This window comes from Tursiops truncatus, chromosome 1 (genome assembly GCF_011762595.2).
Source record: "Tursiops truncatus isolate mTurTru1 chromosome 1, mTurTru1.mat.Y, whole genome shotgun sequence".
Taxonomy (NCBI): domain Eukaryota; kingdom Metazoa; phylum Chordata; class Mammalia; order Artiodactyla; family Delphinidae; genus Tursiops; species Tursiops truncatus.
Genome location: NC_047034.1, coordinates 144959815 through 144968651, shown reverse-complemented (window position 1 = coordinate 144968651; position 8837 = coordinate 144959815). Strand labels below are relative to the sequence as shown.

General features: G+C 53.6%; 1 pseudogene; it reads left to right on the top strand.

Moving 5' to 3' along the window:
* The first annotated feature begins 7059 nt into the window (after positions 1 to 7059).
* Positions 7060 to 7452, top strand: LOC101329882 (protein BEX1-like; annotated as a pseudogene).
* The last annotated feature ends 1385 nt before the right edge of the window (positions 7453 to 8837 follow it).

Below are 8837 nucleotides of genomic sequence, written 5' to 3'. Positions count from 1 at the left end.
AGGAGCCAGCTGTGCCTTCAAAATAATTATTGAAAGAAGGGATGAAGAAACAAATTGGCCTGAACTGCAGGGCCCTGGTGCAACGGTGCATAAGGAGCCTCTGTGTGTGCCTGGTCTGTGGTGGCTATAAGACAAGAGGTACTTCATTCTGGGGGAGACTCAGGTGTAGACAGGTTGGAAGCCTGAATTTCAGTAAAGCACACTCTCAGCTTAGATTCCACCCTGGTGCTAAGCCCTCTTGCCTAGGAAAGCCAACTGGGTGTTACTCATTCCCCCAAAGGCCAGTGGGCTCGGAGGTACCTGGAGCTACAGGCAGCCTCGAGGTCTGGCTTACAGGACCAGGGGACAGGCGACTTCCTGAGCTCTGCCCAATCCTCGCCACTAAAAGCCCCCTAGGCGCCTGCCTCCTGGACCGGCCGCGGGTCTGAGCCCCCACTGACCGTAATAGAAGCCCTCCCTTCATTCAGGGAACCATTGGCGTTGACTCACTCCCCACATTCGGCACAGACCATTTGATGGAACGCTAACGCAGATCACCGGGGCAGGAAATGTCGTAAAGAGAAAAGTAATCTTCTGACGGAAAAATAAATTATCAGCCGTGTTCTGAAGGAAAAGAAACATTCTTAAATAATTTCTCTTGCTGTTGGTATTGGCTGGCAGTGTGGGCCAGCCAAGCAAATGGTAATTTCCAAATTAGATTATCCATTATGTCATATTAGTTTTATGTTAGAAAAACAAACAGATCAGAGGAGAAGTGCCAAGGTTGGCGGGCCGTGCTCGCCACGTGACTGGCTGCATTTCCACTGCAGAATGTTTAATGATTCCGGGGGAGGTGGGAGTGAATATTCAGACAGAATGGGGCGGGCACAGGTTGGCTGCAAGGAGGAAAGGGACCTCTGTGAGTGCTGGTAGCAGCCCGGGCCGGGAGGCAGGGGGCACCGCACATTCTCCTCTCTCTGGGGAGCTGGCCCATCCCTGAGGGGCTGGCCCAGAGCACTGGCTTCCCAGTAGGGCACCGTGGCCAGTAAGTGTTCATGGGAGCAGCAGGTGGAGGTGCCAACATGGGGTCCCCACAGGGGAAGACCTGGTGGGGCCCCCACAGGGGAAGACCTGGTGGGGCCCTGTTGGTGTCCCCAATTCCCTAGGAGAACTGTCTGTGTCTCCCAGAGAGCAAAGCCAGGGGAAAGCTTAGGAGGCAGACTTTGGCTTGGAGTCATCCTGCCAGCTCACCTTTAAAGGGGGCCTACTACTTGCCAGGTGACTTACCTGTACTCATTTTCTCCTCACGACAGTCCCACCAGAGACAGTGCAGGTAGAAAGGGAGAGCCGGCAAGATTAAGTTGCCCAGGTTAACTTGCCTGGGATTATGTGACTGGGAAGTGGCAGAGCCTGCGGGGCCTGAAATCTTAACCACCAACCACTGGGTGATGCTTGGGCCCACAAGAAATGCGAGTCTCCCTAACGGTAGTGCCTGTGAGCGGTGGGGAGGGGAGGGGATGATGAACTGCTGGTCAGGAGGGCTCTTGCCGCCGCGGAAGCATCAGAGCCCTGACCTCTAAAACCCCTTTGTCCCTGAGACTGTAGCTCAGACTTCTCCGGTTGTTTGCGTGTGAATTTGGGCAACTGTGTTTCACCAACCGTGAGCTTCCCAAGGGCAGGGATCTTGTCCGATTATCTCTGGATACTTTGTACTCAGCACAGAGCTTGGTACTGCTATCAGTGTTCACGACACAGACAGGAAAAACAGGAAACCTAGATGGCTAGAAGTGGAAAGGGGTCAGGGGCCGTAGCAGCCTGGGTCTGGGTTTCCGGACCTCCTCTGTCTGCCAGGCTGCCTCCCGGCCCGTGATAAGCATCACACGTCAGTCACAGCACTCCAGCCCCTACAGTCCTTCTCAAGCAGTCACTAGCAGGCCATGAATGCTGGCACCGAAAGGAAGCCTATTTGCTCCTCTTGAACTAGCCCACCTTCTAGTTTGCAGTTGAGAACACGGAGAGCATAGGAAGGGAGAGGCAACACAGCCAGTCATGGACAGAAGATCCGAGCCCGCCGTCCAGAGCACGCAATGAGGTTAAGAGGGAAGACAGAATGGATTAATGAGCATCTGTCTGACAAGTAAGAGCGCATGCCGGCTTCGACTGCATGGAGTCTGGATGAAGAGATAAAATAGAATCTGGGGACCAATCGGGCAGCAATGCAGGCTGGAAGTCCATCACTTTGGACACTCTCATCCTCAAAATATTTTCCATCTTCCTCAGAACATCTGGGTTCTGCTTCCAACTCTTTCCTTTGGCAGCCTACATCCTGTCTCTGGACCTCAAAATTTCCATCTGTTACATGAGGGCAGGCGTGGTGCTCAACCTCCCTAAGACGTAAAATCCTCTGGCTGTAATATTACAGGGTTTTGTGCCCCCAGATTCAACTCAGATTCTCCCAAGACTCTACTGCTCCTTGGGTTGAGTCAGGCCACCAACAGGGAGAGGGAGCATTCTGCATGATTCCTGCTTAACTTCTGTACTGACGCCCCCTGGTGGCCTGGAGGGTAACTGCAATTCCTGACTTGCTTCCGGTGTCCTCCTGGGGTACTCAGCTCCTGGGGACCATCTGGTCTGAAAACACGTGTATTCACTCACCAAATACCCTTTGAGTCCCTCCTCTGGACCAGGCCCCTTGCCGAGTACTAGGAAGCCTATTTCTACCTGTGGAGGCACTCACAGTCCAGTGGAGGAGGGGTGTGGAAATGTACGGAGGCCCACCCCAAAGCAGCAAGTGCTGTGACTGGGGTATGGACGTCCCATGGGAGTGCAAGGGAACCTTCCTGGTAAGTCTTCCTGGAAAGAGGGACGTCTGAGCCTAATCCTGAAGGATGAGGCAGACTTTGGCAAAAAGGGCAGGGAAGGGGGGTACGTGCTCCTGGTAGAGGGGAGAGCACAAGCAAAGGCCCAATTGTAGGAGGCAGGGTGAATCGCAAGTCGAGAACAGGGTGGTGTTGTGGACTGGAGATGGGACCTGTGGGCGTGAGCTGCAGGGGAGGTGAGCAGGGACAAGCATTCTTTTGCTCAAAAGTATTTATTGACTACTGAACACCAGGCTAAACTGTGAAAGGCCTTGAATGACATTCCCAAATCCCAAATTTCCCTTCCTGGGCCCTGGCCTGTGTGCCCCTAACATTTATGATAAGAATTTGTTTCTAAATTTAGTTAATTATGTTTGGTTTCCTCCGTCTCCCCTTGGGGATAGCTGCACCAGAAGGAGTTGGGACAGGAAACTGGCCTCAGGACTGGGACTAGCCCCAGGGACAGTGCAGTCCAGGACAGGTGAAATAACAAGGGTGGGAGCCAAGGACGTGTCCTGGCCAGCTGGCCTCTCCATCTGGCCTTTGCTCTCTCTCCTTGGCTGCCTGTGTCTTGCTAAGGGCACGAGGTCCAGCAGCCTCACTCTGCCCAGAGCTACCCTCTTCACCAGTCTCTGAGGTTGGTCCCACGTCTGGACATGTTTGCTCCTGAGGGGAGGGTGTTTGTAGGTCTGGAGCCAGGGCTGTTCTCAGGCGTGCCTGGGGTGGCTGAGTGCAGAGGCTGGAGTGGAGTGGCTGAAGGGGCCGCAGGGCAGAGAGGACCCTTGGGGCAAGAGCTCTGTGAAGGAGAGTCCCAGAACAGGGAGGAGGTGGTGTCTCAGCCAAGAGGCAGAGCCCTACGAGTGCAGGGCGAGTGCAGGGCCCGGACCGCGGGAGAAGCGGTCCTGGTGGAAGGGAAACACGAGGGAGGCCTCATTAGCTGCCTGATTCCAGTGGGCCGGAGCTTTGCTCACATTGTCTCATAGAACGCTCCAATCACCTTGTGAGGGAGGGTCATGCCCCCGTATTGGGACTGGGTTTGATAATAGTGGCACAAGCGCAGAGAGCTTAAGCAAGTTCCCGGAGGTCACACAGTCAGAAGGTGGTGCCGTTGGTATAAGAACTCAGTGTGTCTGACTCCCCAGTCGCTTCTCTTTGTGGTAAGCCACTGTGACTCTTTGCGTTTCTTTTTTTTTTTTTACGCGGGCCTCTCACTGTTGTGGCCTCTCCCGTTGCGGAGCACAGGCTCTGGACGCGCAGGCTCAGCGGCCATGGCTCTCGGGCCCAGCCGCTCCGCGGCATGTGGGATCTTCCCGGACCAGGGCACGAACCCGTGTCCCCTGCATCGGCAGGCGGACTCTCAACCACTGCGCCACCAGGGAAGCTCTTTGCGTTTCTCGCTTCCCTCCTTTCCTGGGTGCGGTGAACCACATCCCTCCCTCCCTTCACGTGCTGTACTTCGGTCTAGAACATCATCTCTTCTGTCCATATTCCTTACCTGGTGATATTCTCATTCTTTTCAGGTCTGAGTCCTATGTGAAAGTTTCTTTGATCCTTCCAGGTAGATTTTATTTTACTTTGTCTATCCATCCATCATCCATCCATCCTCCCCCATCCATCCCTTTATCTCTTGACTTGTTGCAGAAGGATTTCTGGCCTTCTGGGTAGAGTTAGTGGCTGCCTCCTTTGTGGTTCCGCAGCACTTCGTCCAACAGGTGAGCACCACCACACTTGACTGCACGTATTCGTTCATGTGTCTGTTGATCCGCCGGCCTGGGTGCTCCCTGGGGGCAGGAGTGGTCTCTTTCTTTCTGTTCTTGGCATTGCCCAGCAGATTCTGTCTTCCTGTCCACCTCATCCTGACTCTTCTTTTGCACAAAATTTGGTCTGTTCCTCAAAGAGAGAAATTTCAATGTCTGGAATGACTTTGTGTTGAAATCAAGAGGTTTTTGGTTTTGTTTTTGTCTTTTTGGTGTCAAGAGAGACACTTCCTAAAAGCTGCTGTGAGATGGGAGAACTGAACTGGAGGTACTGCTATGAAGTGGTTTTGTTTGCTTTTCCCAGGACCAGGGGATGATGCTGGAACTGTAGAGAATTCTGGACATTTTAGGGACCCTGCACTAGCCTTAGCAGCCTGGGTTTGGTAAATCTTTGCTCCAAACTGGTGGCTCATGGAGGGATGCTTGGGCATGAGCCAGTTCTGGATGGGGATGGACTGAACATCAGTCAGTTTTTTTCTGTTATGTTGTGGTAACAGACACACTATAGCATGCCCCAAATAGGGGCTCTACAATAACAAGTTTATTTTTCGCCCACATTATATTTTGTCTGTGGTGGCTGTGGGTTGACTGTGGCTCTGTTCCATGCATCCTTTTTATTCCAGGATCCTTGTGAAGGAGCTGTCCCTACTTGGGACATGACATACTCAGTACAGAGAGAAAAAAAGAGAAAGGGCCGAACCACACCATAGCTCTTCACTCACATTCCACTGGCCAAAGCAGGACAACAGCTGAGTCTAATGTCAACTTCCCATGGGAGGCACTGGAAGCCAATCAGGAGCAAGAACACAATCTATTGCAGGTCAGAACCATCCTGGGGACTCAAGCCAGCTCTCTTCCAGGGAGCTGTCTTATTTCAGAGTCCAAGTCTAAAAGTCACCTCCTCTAAGAAGCCCCCCGGGATTGACCCTCCGAGTCAGGATTGGTGCTCTTCCGCTGTTCCCCCATGCCCTTTTGTTTTTCGCATTCCATACCAATCATGCTGTGTGTGATGTCTGTTAATGTGTGTGAATCTCCAGGCAGCAGCCGGCTCCTGAGAGTTGATAGCATGCACCTCTTCCCAGCTCCATGGTCAGGGACATCATGTGGGCAACTTGCACTTGGCCAGGTTGGAGTATTTACATCACAGAAAGTAATAAATGCTACAAATAAGCACTAGTTTCCTCCCGCAGAGGCAGCAAACACTTGCCATCAGTCACTGCCCTGGAGTACGGACAACGTGAGGGCCAGGTGTGCCGTGCTCACCCCTGCCTTCCTATAGGGTCTGGCGGGGCATCGGCTCTTCCACAAAGGATGACTAATGGCCTGAGTGAGTGGGGGAATGAATGGGTGCGTGTTTGGGTAGTGGGATAGAGCAGTGAATGAATGCATGTCTGGCTGGATTGGAGTTCCCGTCTATGTCTCCCTGCTCTTCCCCTGGGATCTCCTCTTCCTCCCTGTGCTCATTGCCCCAGGGGAGGTATGTGACAGGCAGAACACAGAAGGCCTGCAAGCCTTCCTGGCTTTGTTCTCCAAGTCTCTGAGCTTGTGGAATTGAGAGAGTTTACAGACGAAGTAAAGGGGAGAAGAGGGATCAACAGAGTATCTTGAAGAAACATAAAGGGGAGTAGAGGAGAAGCACAGCCAGTCCTGTATGTCCTAAGCGGCTTTGCTGGGAGGTGATAAGAGCCTCAGGAGGAAGGGCTGTGGGGTGCAGCCAGGACACAGTGCCCTGGAGGTGGCCAGACATGCAGGATCATGTCGGGGGGGCCTCAGATGCAATCAGTGTGGGCCAATGCCTTGCCCCCACCCCGCAGCTTGACATCATGTGATCCCCGAAACGTGGACTGACCCCAGAAACATGGGGTAAGAAATTAGGTTATAGGAAACAAAGAAAGTGACGTTTCTTGCCCCCTTTACTCCCAGGCTGGTTCCCGAGATTAACACCTGAGGTTTATACTTGCCACTCACGAATGATTCAGGTCAGAGGTGGGCAAGTGTTTTGTGTGGAGGGCCATACAGTAAATAATCTCAGCTCTGCCGGCCACACGGTCTCCTTCACAACTGTTTAACTCTGCCATTGCAGGGAGAAAGCAAGCACAGGCATACGTAGATGAACAATGTGCTGTGTTCCACTAAAACCTCATTTATGGACACGAATTTGAATTTCATATCATTTTCATGTGTCTTAAAATATTCTTCTTTTGATTTTTTTTCCCAACCATTAAAAAATGTAAAAGAGGGCACACGTAACCGGCCCGCGCATGTCCCGCGCTAGTGTTAGACCCGGCCGTCGCTCGCTCCCTTCTCGGTCCCTGCTCCCGGTGGCCCTGAGGGAGTGCAGGCCGGGGTCGGCCCCCAAGAGTACGAGGCGCGGGGGCAGCAGCTCTGCGAGTGGGAGTGTCGCGCGGCGCACTTGCGGCAAAAATCACGAGGAGCCGGAGACAGCGAGGATGGGCCCAGGAGCGATGGTGTCCAAAGAGGAACAAGCAGTAAGAAATCTCTACGTGGAAAATGCCAACCAGGAGAATGAAAACGCTGATGAAAAGGGGTGAGATGCTAATAAAGGAGAGCCTTTTGCCCTCCCTTTGGAAGCTGGTGAATACTGTGTACCTAGAGGAAATCGTAGGAGGTTCCGTGTTAGGCAGCCCATCCTGCAGTGCAGATGGGACATGACTCAGAGGCTTGAAGAGCCACAGGCAAGGATGAGAGAAGAGAATATGGAGAGGGTTGGGGAGGAGGTGAGGCAGCTGATGGAAAAGCTGAGGGAAAAGCAGTTGAGTCATAGTCTGCGGGCGGTTAGCACTGACCCCCCTCACCGTGACCGTCATGATGAGTTTTGCCTTATGCCTGAAACCTGATGTTTTCCCTGAAGTTAGTAGGGAGACACACCTGCTTCCTAAACTTACATGTTTGTGACGTACCTTTGTTGTAAACCTTTTGGTGTTACTTGTTTCTTGTGGGTCTCCTGTTACCAGCTTCTAATTGAATGTTGTGTTTCTGACCCAATCTGTAAGTTTCTGTCAGCAGGAGAGTTTTACCTATTGCATGGAGAGGTGTTCTTTATATATTGTGAAGATAATAAAGCAGTTTAAAAAAGAAAAAAAAATGTAAAAGACAATCTCCACTCACAGGCGGTGCCGGATTTGGCCCGTGGGCTGTAGTGTGCTGACTCCGACCCAGGTGACTGGGTGTGGGGAAGAGCTAGTCCATCAGCAAGTCGGTAGGGTAAACACACCTGGGCGGGGGGGCAGAGAGCACACTTGCCTGGGGGGACGCAGCATGAACCTGTCTGGAAGGGCGACGCCACTTCCTCTCTCCCTCTGCACCCCCCTCCCCGCAGCCCTGCTCTGGCTCCCCGGGCCCTTGTGCATTCTCCAGTTGTCCATGGCGCTTGCCTGCAAGAAGCTGGGCCCTCCGTGGGCGGGTGGCCGGGCAGCTGGACTCTGCAAGGCGGGCGGGCAGGCCATGTTCAGTCTCCGGGAAATGAGTGTGGACACGGCTTGGGTCCCGTGGGGCGGCCCACCCTGGTCTGCCCAGATCAGGTTCCCGGCGGCGTCTGAGCACTGTAAACACGGCGGCTGGACAGGCCACCTCTCCTGAGGCCCACTGAAGGCGGCCCTGCCCAGGGGGAAAGCAGGATTGGGGCTGACAATTTGACATAAACCACGGGGCAGTGTCCGGCGGCTGGGGAAGCCTCGAGACCCCCTCCCCAATGCTCCCACGCTCACTCTCGAGGCAGCTGCTCCCAATTACCTTCTCCTGTGGAGCCAGGGGTCTTTGGAATGGGGAGGCTCCCAAGAGATCCCCTAGCTACCCCTCCTGGTAGAGGTAGGGAAACTGAGGCCCAGAGAGGAGCAGACACTTGCTTAAGGCCAGGCAGGGGCTAGAGGCTTGGTCACTAACTTCCCAAGACAGGGCTCTGGATCCCTCTCAGGGTGACCTAGAGAAGAAAGTCTCCTGGGGGGCACGTGGGACCCTGTCCCTTAGCCTTCAGCTGCCCCCTGAGGGGAGGGAGGTTCCTTTGGACCCAACCAGAGCCCTGGAGTGGGAGTCAGGGGCCAGATCATCCAGCCCAGCACTGACCCCTGAGCTTTAGAATGCTCACTTCCCGCTGAGGAAACAGACTAGGAGTGGTGAAATGACTTCCCCAAGGTCACCCAGTAAGTCAAAGAGAGAACCACAGTTCAGACCCTGGCCTGTCAGGTTTCTAAGTCTGTGCTCTTCATCGAGACAGCTGGTTTCA